The sequence below is a fragment of the Pinus tabuliformis genome, chromosome 8 (assembly GCF_031772625.1).
Source record: "Pinus tabuliformis cultivar Carrire ecotype Pingquan chromosome 8, CPIR1, whole genome shotgun sequence".
NCBI classification, from domain to species: domain Eukaryota; kingdom Viridiplantae; phylum Streptophyta; class Pinopsida; order Pinales; family Pinaceae; genus Pinus; species Pinus tabuliformis.
Genome location: NC_142294.1, coordinates 776,144,434 through 776,155,470, shown reverse-complemented (window position 1 = coordinate 776,155,470; position 11,037 = coordinate 776,144,434).

Sequence of the window (11,037 nt, the reverse complement as noted above, 5' to 3'; positions counted from 1 at the left end):
GGGCTACACTAGTAGTATAGGGACCTAACATGCCCCTCTCCTTCAAAAAGTGTTGTCCTTAATGCTTGAGTAGTTCTAGATGCTTCTGAATAAAATTGTCATCCTCCCATGTGGAATCTTCAGCGGGTAAGTTTTTTCACTTGATGAGATACTCTAAAATTGATCAATTTTGTAGCTGTAGATTTCTTGTTTTTGCGACTACTCCAAGTTCCAATATGATTTTTCCTTCCTCATCAAGTTCTGGCAATATTGTTTGAACTAGAATCTTCTCACCTGTAACCTTCTTTAAGCATGAAACATGGAAAATTGGATGCACTTGGGAAGATGCAAGAAGCTCCAATTTGTATGTCATAGTACCAATATTTTGTAACACCTTGTACGAACCATAATACTTTGGTGATAATTTATTATCCTTCTTAGCTTGCTTGAGGGATATTTATTTGTATGGTTATCGCCGTATAAATACCCTGTCACCTACATCAAAACTTCTTTCGCTACAATGTTGATCTACCTGTTGTTTCATTCTATTTTGCGCCAAAGTGAGGTTATGCTTTAAGAGTTTGAGAACTTATTGTTGATGCTGGATGTGATATTCCACTACTTGAAGCTTAGAGTTTTCTTTTAAAGATGATGTGATGGACGGTGGATGATATCCATAAAGTGCCATAAATGGGGTCATTTTTGCTGCAGTATGGAAGGAAGTTTTATACCACCATTTAGCCAGAGCAACCACTTGACCCATTATGTTTGTTTATCATATACAAGGAAACTAATATATCCTTCCAAACATTTGTTCACTATCTCAGTTTTCCCATCAGATTGAGGATGATAAGATGAGTTATGAGCTAACTGAGTACCCAAATATTCCACCTCTTGTACTCCAAAGAAACATTTGGAGCTTTTTGCATATACTTGTTTCTCCTCTAATAGTTTGAGCACCCTATCAACATGTTGAACCTGATCCTTCCAAGCCTTGTTGTAGATTAGTATACCATCAAAAAATACTAACACAAATTTTTTGAGGAAGGGTTCGAAAATGGAATTCATCAAACCTTGAAATGTAGAAGGTGCATTGGTAACGCTAAAAGGCATGACAAAAAATTTATCATGACCCTCATGATCTCTAAATGATGTTTTTAGAATCTCTTCAGTCTTCATTCTGATTTGATGATATCCTGAATGAAGATCCAACTTGGTGAAGTAAATTCCTCCATGTAATTCCTCCAATAATTCATCAATGACAAGAATGGAAAATTTATCTTTGATAGTAAGCTTGTTGAGCTCCCTATAGTCCAGACACATGTGCCATGATCCATCCTTATTTTGTACCAATACCACTGGAGCAGAGAAAGAACTTTGACTAGGTTGAATTATACCAACCTATAGCATTTCTGCAACCATACGTTCAATTTCACTCTTTTGGGCATATGGATATATGTAAGGCCTTATGTTTGGGGGAACACTTACTAGAACCAAATGAATAGCATGATCATGATCACGAATAGGTGGGAGGCCTTTGGGAGTCTCAAATACCTTGGAATGATTGCTTATTAGAGCTTATTATCTTTCTTGATTTCCCTTCGATACCCCTTAATTCAACTTCCTTTCCTTCCCAAAATAATGTCAATAAAAGTTCTTGAAAATTAAAAGCTATCGTACCTAAAGATTGTCGCCATTGGACTCCTAGTACAACATCTACACCACCCATTGGAATGTAAATCATTGGACTATTGAAGATATATTCTCCCATGGATAACTTGACATTATGACACTTTCCAGAGCAATTTATGGTTTCTCCATTTGCAACCATTACTTCACACTCTAGTGCTTGATATAGGAAGAAATTCAATTCCTTGGCTATCTTACAATGAATAAAATTATGGGTACTACTCGAATCAATAAATACTATTACTTTTTTCTTCTTGATATGCCCTTCTATCTTGAGAGTTTGAGGAGTGGTAATTCTTGTCAATGCATTGCAAGATATGGTCTGACTCATTTCTTCTTTCTGTGGGATTGGTTCTCGATGTATATCCTCTTCTCTTGATGTTTCTTGTTCCTTTTCTTGCTCCTCTTCCCCATCTATGTAAATTAATTTCTTCTTAGCACACTTATTACCTTTAGTGTATTTTCTATCACAATTATAACAAAGCCCTTTTGCTCTTTTTTCTTCCAATTGTTGTGGTGTTAACCTTGTAGGTGGTGAAAGGCTAGGAGAAACAACACTTTCCATATTTATAGTTGCGAGTGGTAGGATTCCTTGTTGCCCTAATTTTACTTTCCATTTTTCTTGCCAACCTGAATGCCTTCTCCAATGAATCAGGTTCCCAAAGGCAAACGTCATGTTGGATGTTATCCTTTAAAGTCCCTATGAACACATCAATCCTATGCTCCTCTGGAATATCTTTTACCCTTATATTCAATTTTTAGAAGTCCTCAATGTGCTCCATCATTGAACCCTTTTGTTTGAGATTTATCAATTGGCTAAAAAAGGTGTTGCTTTTTGTATCCTCATAATGTGCTATCATTTCTTCCGTAAAAATTTCCCAAGTGAAAAATTATTTACGAGATCAAAGCCATCGATAGCATACAAACTAATTTGGTTCCAAATATAAAGTTGCAATGCGTACCTTTTGTGTGTTTTGCACATTATGGAGATCGAAATATTGCTCCATCTATAATATCCATGTTACGGGATCCTTGCCATCAAACTTCCTCATATCAATATTTGGAACATGGTGGATCTTCAATGCAACGTTAGAGTCTATGAAATCATGATTAACATTTCTTTTGTTCTCATCAAGTGTTTCCTTTACTACCCTTTCACTATTAGTAAGCATTTCTTGTAGCAGCTTTGTCAAATCTGCCTTCAAATCTTCCATGTTGCCTTTAAGTTTTTTTTCTATACCATCAATCTTAGCCTCTATGCCCTTTGAATTCCTTCAAACTAATTTTTCAACCAAACTTATGCAAAACTTTAAAAAAACTACACGCATTTTTTCACTTTGTAGGAGATTGATATTGAATCTGTTGTATCTCTATAATTTCAGATCTCCAAGGTCTAAATTTGCGTCCTACGATAGTCCTCTGAGTCCTCTTCCCAACTGCGCAAGTCTGATCAAGATTAGATTCTCCAAAGAAGAGTTATGCTAAATCTCCCATGATGACCTGATTATAGACTGGTTCAATAGAGCGAACTTGTACAAAGTGCCACGTGTTACTCTTTCGACCTTGGGACCTAAACTCGATACATAGAAAAATATAGGTTGCTCTCTTTCTGTAACGTTTTACTAAATTTCAATCTGATGCCGAGAAAGAAAGCTATGACGATTTTCCCCTGGTCACCTGTTTGGGATGTCATTTGGGAGCCTCCAAAAACCCTAAATGTCTTGGACCATATGTCTAAAAATATAGAGCAACAAGATCTAAAATTTGGGCAAATGGGTTTTAATTTCAGAGTCTGAACCTTCGTAAAAAACAAATTATAGTGAAAATTCCACAATGACTTGTTTGCGATGGAATTCTGGAGCTTACAAAAACCCTAACTTCCTCAGATCATATCTCTGAAAATATAGCGAGATAAGATTTGAAATTCACACTCGAGGTTCATAATGATTTCGGCTCAAATGGATTTTTTTTTAGCTTCTGAAACTTCATAGGGAAAAAGATATCAAAAATTACACGATGACCTATTTGGAGCAGTGAAACCCTAGAATCCCAAGCTTTGATACCAAATGTTATGAAACCATCTCACAAAAAGATAGATAATATAGATCAACGACTTGAAAATCAACCTCTTCAAGGGAGAAACCTCCTTTACATTACTTAAATGAACAATTCTTGGATGATACAAATGACAAGACCTCCTTTCTATATATAGGAGTCTAAGGGGTCCTAATACAATTAGAGCCTACATAACAATAATATTGTAGGGGCACAACAATAACAATAATGGGCTTCTATGGGGCATAATAATAACAACATGGGGACTACATGGGCACAATAATACAATAAGGTGGTTGCACTAATAACAATAAGGGTTTACACTAGTAGTATAGGGACTTGACAATCCAACATGGAAGGCTAATAGAGTTTTATATTTTCCACATTTACCATTGAGTAAATGCATATATATGGGGGTAGACCAAGTCTATAAGCATTGTATCCCACCTTAATTTACTTCAAAAGGGACATCCCACATAGTGTTGATATTCTTACTAGGACCCTGTCGTCATTCTTTGTTTAGATGCAACTAAAGTTTTTCTCCCTCAATTTTTGTTTTCATTTTTTGCTAATCATGATATCTCTCTCTCTCTCTCTCTCTCTCTCTCTCTCTCTCTCTCTCTCGATATATATATATATATATATATATATATATATATATATATATATATATATATATATATATATATATATATATATATATATATATATATATATATATATATATAGATATATATATATATATAGTGTTGATATTCTTACTAGGACCGTGTCGTCATTCTTTGTTTAGATGCAACTAAAGTTTGTCTCCCTCAATTTTTGTTTTCATTTTTTTCTAATCATTAGATCTCTCTCTCTCTCTCTCTCTCTCTCTCTATATATATATATCTATATATATATATATATATATATATATATATATATATATATATATATATATATATATATATATATATATATATATATATATATATATGTCATTTAAGCCAATATTGGAAAATGAAATAATGGTGACCAATGTGGGTGTTACAAGTAGTGTTACTATTGCAAATTAAGTCAATCACCATAAACATAAAGAGTTTCGCCATTCCATGAAATAATTCATAATCTTCATAAGCTTAAATTTAAAAATTTCAAGTTGTAGTGCCAAATGTTGCTCACTTAGAGGGATTCACAATGTGTTACAATATCAAATTCTTGGAAAAAAAAGATCTTTAATTACATCCCATTCACCAAAAACATTTCAATTTATATCCAATTTCATGAGATCTTCTACCAAATGAATTCTTACATGAGAGGATAAATGAATGCTTACATGAGAAGATAAGTTCCAACTGTTAAGTTAATAGTTTATTGTTGATATGTTAAGAAAAAATAGATGTACATAAGCAAAGAGAAATATCAAACTATGTTCTTTAAAGCACTATTCTTAAGATTTATTTCTAATCAACATTTACAACAAAATGATAGTCCATTTTGAACTCATTTAATATAAAAAAAATAAGTAAGTGCAAAGTGCTAGCAACCCAAATGTAAAATGCTTAAGAGTCAAGAGACATAATATATTCGTATTAGAAACTTAGAGCTAAAACAATGTATGAAAATAGTAAAGAATTAAGATGCCAAGAAATGAGGGTATAAAAAGGTTATTTATTTATGCATATATTTATTCACATGTTAAATATTGCATCAAAGAGAAGCTTTGGCTAAAAACCCTTAACCATAGATTTCAACCATGAATAGAAACTGCAAAAATGGCTTAAATCATTTTACTTTGAGAGCTAGCCATTCCATCAATAAGGAGATCAAATTTTCATGAGAAGGGCCTTTTTAAGCCATGCATACAATACCATGAGTTGGAAATGATATAATGAGTTCATACCATGTGATCCATTGAAAATCACAAGGTAAAACCATGAGTGCCTCAATAGAATTCGAGAAAACCTTCAAACACAAGCACCCTCCTCAATTAAGGGGTCAAAATCATGCTAGAAACCTTAAGCACCCTTCTTAAACCAAGGAAAGAGCCAACAACCCCCTCACATGTGTGGGAAACAAGGAAGATAAGTGGTACATCCTTCTAGAAGGCTTTAGAGCCATTGCATTTATGAATATACAAAAGAACAAGTAGTACGCTCTTCTAGAAGGTTGTGGAAGCATCACACATGTGAGCTAGAAGAGAGAAAATGCACCCAAAGGAGTGTTCACGTATGTCACAAGTAAAAATAATCTCTAACAAGCTAAAAATCACCCCCAAGTGTGAAAGAGCACCTCAAAAACAAATGCAACCACATGATATCAAGTAGAAACCACATTATTGGCTCATGTATGCTTCATATGCCATCAGGTGTACAAGTAGTGATGCCAACACACTATCATGGATCCTTAGGCAGTGACATGCATCCCAATGCAATGTCATGGATCCCAATAAATCTGGCATGGATCCCAATATATGCATATATCTCTATATATTATTACATGAATCACAAGCCAGTATTATAGATTTCGATGTAAGTACGTAGATCATGAGGCATAGTGCATGGATCCCAATGTGGAGTGCCCACATATGACAGTAAATAAAGTCTCACATAAGTTGTTAGGAAAAACATACTAAATAATTGCTTCTAACATATTAAATTTGTTAATGTTTACAATTTTCTTAATTTTACAGTGATGAGACAATCTTATCCCTACTACATGTGACAATTTCTAACAGAAGAGGTATTTCTTAGGTCACTTGGTTAGATATGGGTAAAAATGATGATTAACTTATGTAAAGGGGAGGGAACATCATGTATTGACCCTCAAAGTCATATATAATGGATGTAAAAGGTATTTTGATTGGTCTAACTAGCTTTCAAGAGCTAGGAATCTTCATTATTTAATCTGCAAGCTTTTAAGAGGGAGCTTTGTTTAGAGTTAGCACCTTGGTACTTTGTTTTATTGCCCCTCTTTATATTTTTTTCTTTGATTTCTTAGTCATTTCTTTCTATATGCATTTTTTAATATAGGACCTTGGGTGAAGGCATTTCTAATGAGGTGGCATTAGTCTAGCTTTATTATTTTTTCAACTTTTAACTTTCATGCTCTTCATCTCTAGTCTTTTTTGGTTTTATTTGACTTAGGCTCACATTGTTTTTCAATTTTCTTGACTAGACCTTGTTGGATGACTTATGATAAGCCAAATATGAGGTGGGAAGAATATATTTTTATGAAATGAGATTATGTTGAATAGGAAAAAAGGGAAAGTGCTAAGTATGGTTAGGATATGAAGTACAATAACCCAATGAGATCTCTACTTTTACAACTTGGCCCAAGTCTTGACAACTCCTATCTAAGGACAATTATGTCTCGTCATGGTATAACAAAACAAAATAATAAAATATTTATTGTTAAGAGTGTTATGGGATCTCATCCAATGATTACCATGTTCACAACTAGGTAAGAAACCATCACAATATGTCTAAGCAAGAAACCTACACATAAGAATATAACACATCAACTAAAATAAATATTGTGTATGAAGTACCATTTGCAGGTGCACACACAATCTGAAGTGTAAGGCATATGAGATGATATACTATGGCAGAGTCATTTGAAATAATTCCTGAGTTATGTAAGGCTAGATCCTCACGTATCTAATGGAAGAACTAGATAAATAAGCTTGAATAAAAAGAAATAAGTAGGAGAAATCATCCAAGTAGCAACATTGCAACATCACACTTATGAGAGGGTGGTTCTAGAAATAGTTACCCTAAAAGGGAAATATTGAGATCTCATCTTTTGCAACAAACCTTATTTCCTTGGCATCGAGAGCATGTACTTGAACATATGGGCTCCAAACATCAATATGCCATTACATAATGAATGATATTTAACCATTATTACATACTAAATTTTGTTACATAATAAATGACATTTAAAAATCATTAAGATAAAAAGTTAAAATTAGCCATTATATTTGTAATAAAGGTTTAGCCAACTTATTTGTTGAACATCAAAAAAATGCAAAGAATTAAAGATTCTTATCCCATTATTAACGTAGTGAGTTGAGACTTCAAACCATGAAAAACATTTAAAATTATTATGATCCAAAATTAAGATTAGCTATTTTTACATTTAAAATTATTATGCTTCAAAATTAAAATGAGCTATTGTATTTTGTGACAAATGGTAGAATAAATCTCTTTATTAAATAATAAAGTGATATAATGAATTGGATATGTATAATAATTTGGGATATACAAAATGACTTATTTTTATAATCTCACTTCATATAAATAAATAAATTATATAATTTTAAATTTTATTAAGATTAATTAAACAATTAAACAATTACTTATATTTTTTTAAATAGTGGGAAAATCTATTCTAATTATTAGTGGTGTTAAACTAGCAGTGGACACAATCATTACTGGCTTCTATATGTGAATACATTACTTTTATAATCTCACTTCATATGAATAAATAAATTATATAATTTTAAACTTTATTAAGATTAATTAAAAATGAAACAATTATTTATATTTTTTTAAATAGTGGGAAAATCTATTCTAACCATTAGTGGTGTTAAACTAGCAGTGGGCACAACCATTACTGGCTTCTATATGTGAATACATGTTGACTCATCACTTTTATTCAAGGAAAACCACACCACATGGGTTGAGGGCAACCATTATTGGTGTTAATGTGAATGCAAGTTGACTCATCACTGTTATTCAAGGAAAACCACAGCACATGGGTTGAGGACAACCATTATTGGTGTTAAACTAGCAGTGGGGACAACCATTACTGGTTTCTATATAAACCACATCACATGGGTTGAGGACAACCATTATTGGTGTTAAACTAGCAGCGAGGACGACCATTACTGGTTTCTATGTGTGAATGCAAGTTGACTCATTACTATTATTCAAGAAAAACCACATACTCTTATTCAAGGAAAACCACACCACATGAGATTAGCTGCTAGTAATCCCTAAGGGTGTAAACTTTCACTAACCTCTAGATCTTGGACCTCTAGACAAACTCTTAACCAAGAAAAACAAAAATAATGATTTATATTTATATTTACATTTTATAATTTTATAATAATAATTTATTTTATTTATTATTTAAATAAAACATTTAAATTTAAATTAATGCGTTGTTTTAGAAATCACTTTTAATATTATTGGTGAGAAAAGACTTAACACACCTGCGAGCGAGATCGAAGGAGACCACGTATGACGCTGTAACCATCACCGAAACAATTATTAGGAGATTCACAAAAGCGTTGTCAGTGTTAATCCTCAACCCGTTTAACGCTTTTAGAAGCTTGAATTCATCGCATACCCTGCCGCATCATCCCATTTTCTTGAAAAGCGTATTAACTTGAGCCTTAGAGAGCCACGTAAGATCTCATAAAAGCTAACTGTTAAGAAAAGCGGGAAAAGATGACATGGCTCACGATATATACAACCCATGATACCCCAATTTCATTGAGTGTATTTCGTTTTCCTCTTATCTTTCTTAGGCGTTGGTAGTCTGGTGTGCCATGATTGAATGTGCGGAGTGCTCCAATTTTTCTTTCTGTGAGTTTGTTCTTTTTTCTTTGTGTGGGTATGCCTGTTTGTTTGTGCTGTTTGTCATCATTATTGTTATGGTTTTGTGTCGAGAATCAGAGAGAGCGCAAAGCAGAGAGGAAATTTTTCTTGAAAAAGAGCAGAGAGGGAAAGAACAGAGGGTATTTCTGGGCCGTTGGATCGCTGAACCAAACTGGCCCAGACAATTTCTATTCCTCCTGGTTAGATGGATGAGGTAAGGGAGATTTGGATCCGTTTGTTTAAATTTGATTTCATTTCTTGATATCAACAGCAATTGCCATATCTAATCTAATTCTCTGGTTTTCGTTTTGGAGACCTTTTCGATAAGGATGTTTTATTTGTTTATTTATTTTCTGTTTGAAGTTTTTCTTTGACGACAGAGAAATAACGTAATTCTCAATCTCCTTCCCATTTCGTCTCTCTGCTTATTCAGATTTAATTTCAATTGCAATCTGTAAGTACTTCATTGATGTGTTTCTGCTTTCAGGTTATTTGCAACGGGCAGAGTGTGCATCACTGCTATGGAGCGATACTCCTGAGGTAACCTGCAGTTCCTTCTCAATATCTTCTTGCTTGTGTTGTTATAACATTATTATATCAATTTGTTTTGTAGATTTAAAAAATTTCAGAAGTTATTTTAAATTTCTTCCTAAATCGCCATGAGGATTAGGTTAGCATGTGATTCTTCAACAAAATCAATCATAATGAAAATAATCTCAAGACTCCGGGCAAACAAACACTTCGGTGTGTTCCATTTTTGGGCGTTTTTACAATCTTCAAACTCTGGTTGATTCTAAACCCAGAAATTGCATTTTGGATCCTCAAATAAAATTTATTCACTTAAATTGGAACTGGGTATATGAGCATTATATGTAAGACGGGAGCAGGGTTAGCCAAAGTTGTACAGAGCTTACCTTCGTTCACATTTAGTCATTATGGAATCTGAGACAGAAAGAGAAAGCGTAAAGCCAAAAGTAGAAGACCAAAACATAGAATCGTAGAGGATTTTTTAATTTACGAATACATTAGAGCATTGGTTGACGTTTACAATTTTCCGCTCATCAACATCTTTTCTTTCTACTGCGTTTTTCTACCTGACCTTCTCAATTTTATTTCTGAATCTTTGGCTTCCCCAGCCAATTTTATTTCCGAATCTTTGGCTTCCTCAACCATGGTTGCACTTCCATTGTCTACACAATCTTTTTCTGCAGATCTATAGCAGTATTATCCCTCCATCAGAGGAGCCATCGCGGCCAGGAATTGAACTTGCAACTTCTAGCTCTTTTAAAATCCATTTTGTTTATTCTTTTAGCTGATGTGTACAGTGGACATGCGTGTCCTATGTGTTGGTTATTAATTAGCACTGCAAGCCTGTAGCGTGGAGACTGGACATACGTGGTATCTGGTAATATAATACTTCAGTTTGTTTTAGCTGACGTGTAGCGTGGACATACGTGGTATGGATTTGTTAGTTTTTTTTGAAGTGTACAGTGGGGCCCGGTTTCTAGGCCCCATTAGCCCACCATAAGCCTTAGGAGGTAGGGTAAGCCTATGGAGGTTGGGTTTAAGAGGCACGCACCGACTCCCGATCGCTTGCAGAAGGTGCGGAATCTATACATGTGGAACTCAAGGAAGTGCGAGAAGCAGAGGGCTCGACCTAAGATCTATATTTACCGCCCGCCTTGGAGCTTTCTAATGATTTGGGCGCATAACAACCAGCAGAGGCATT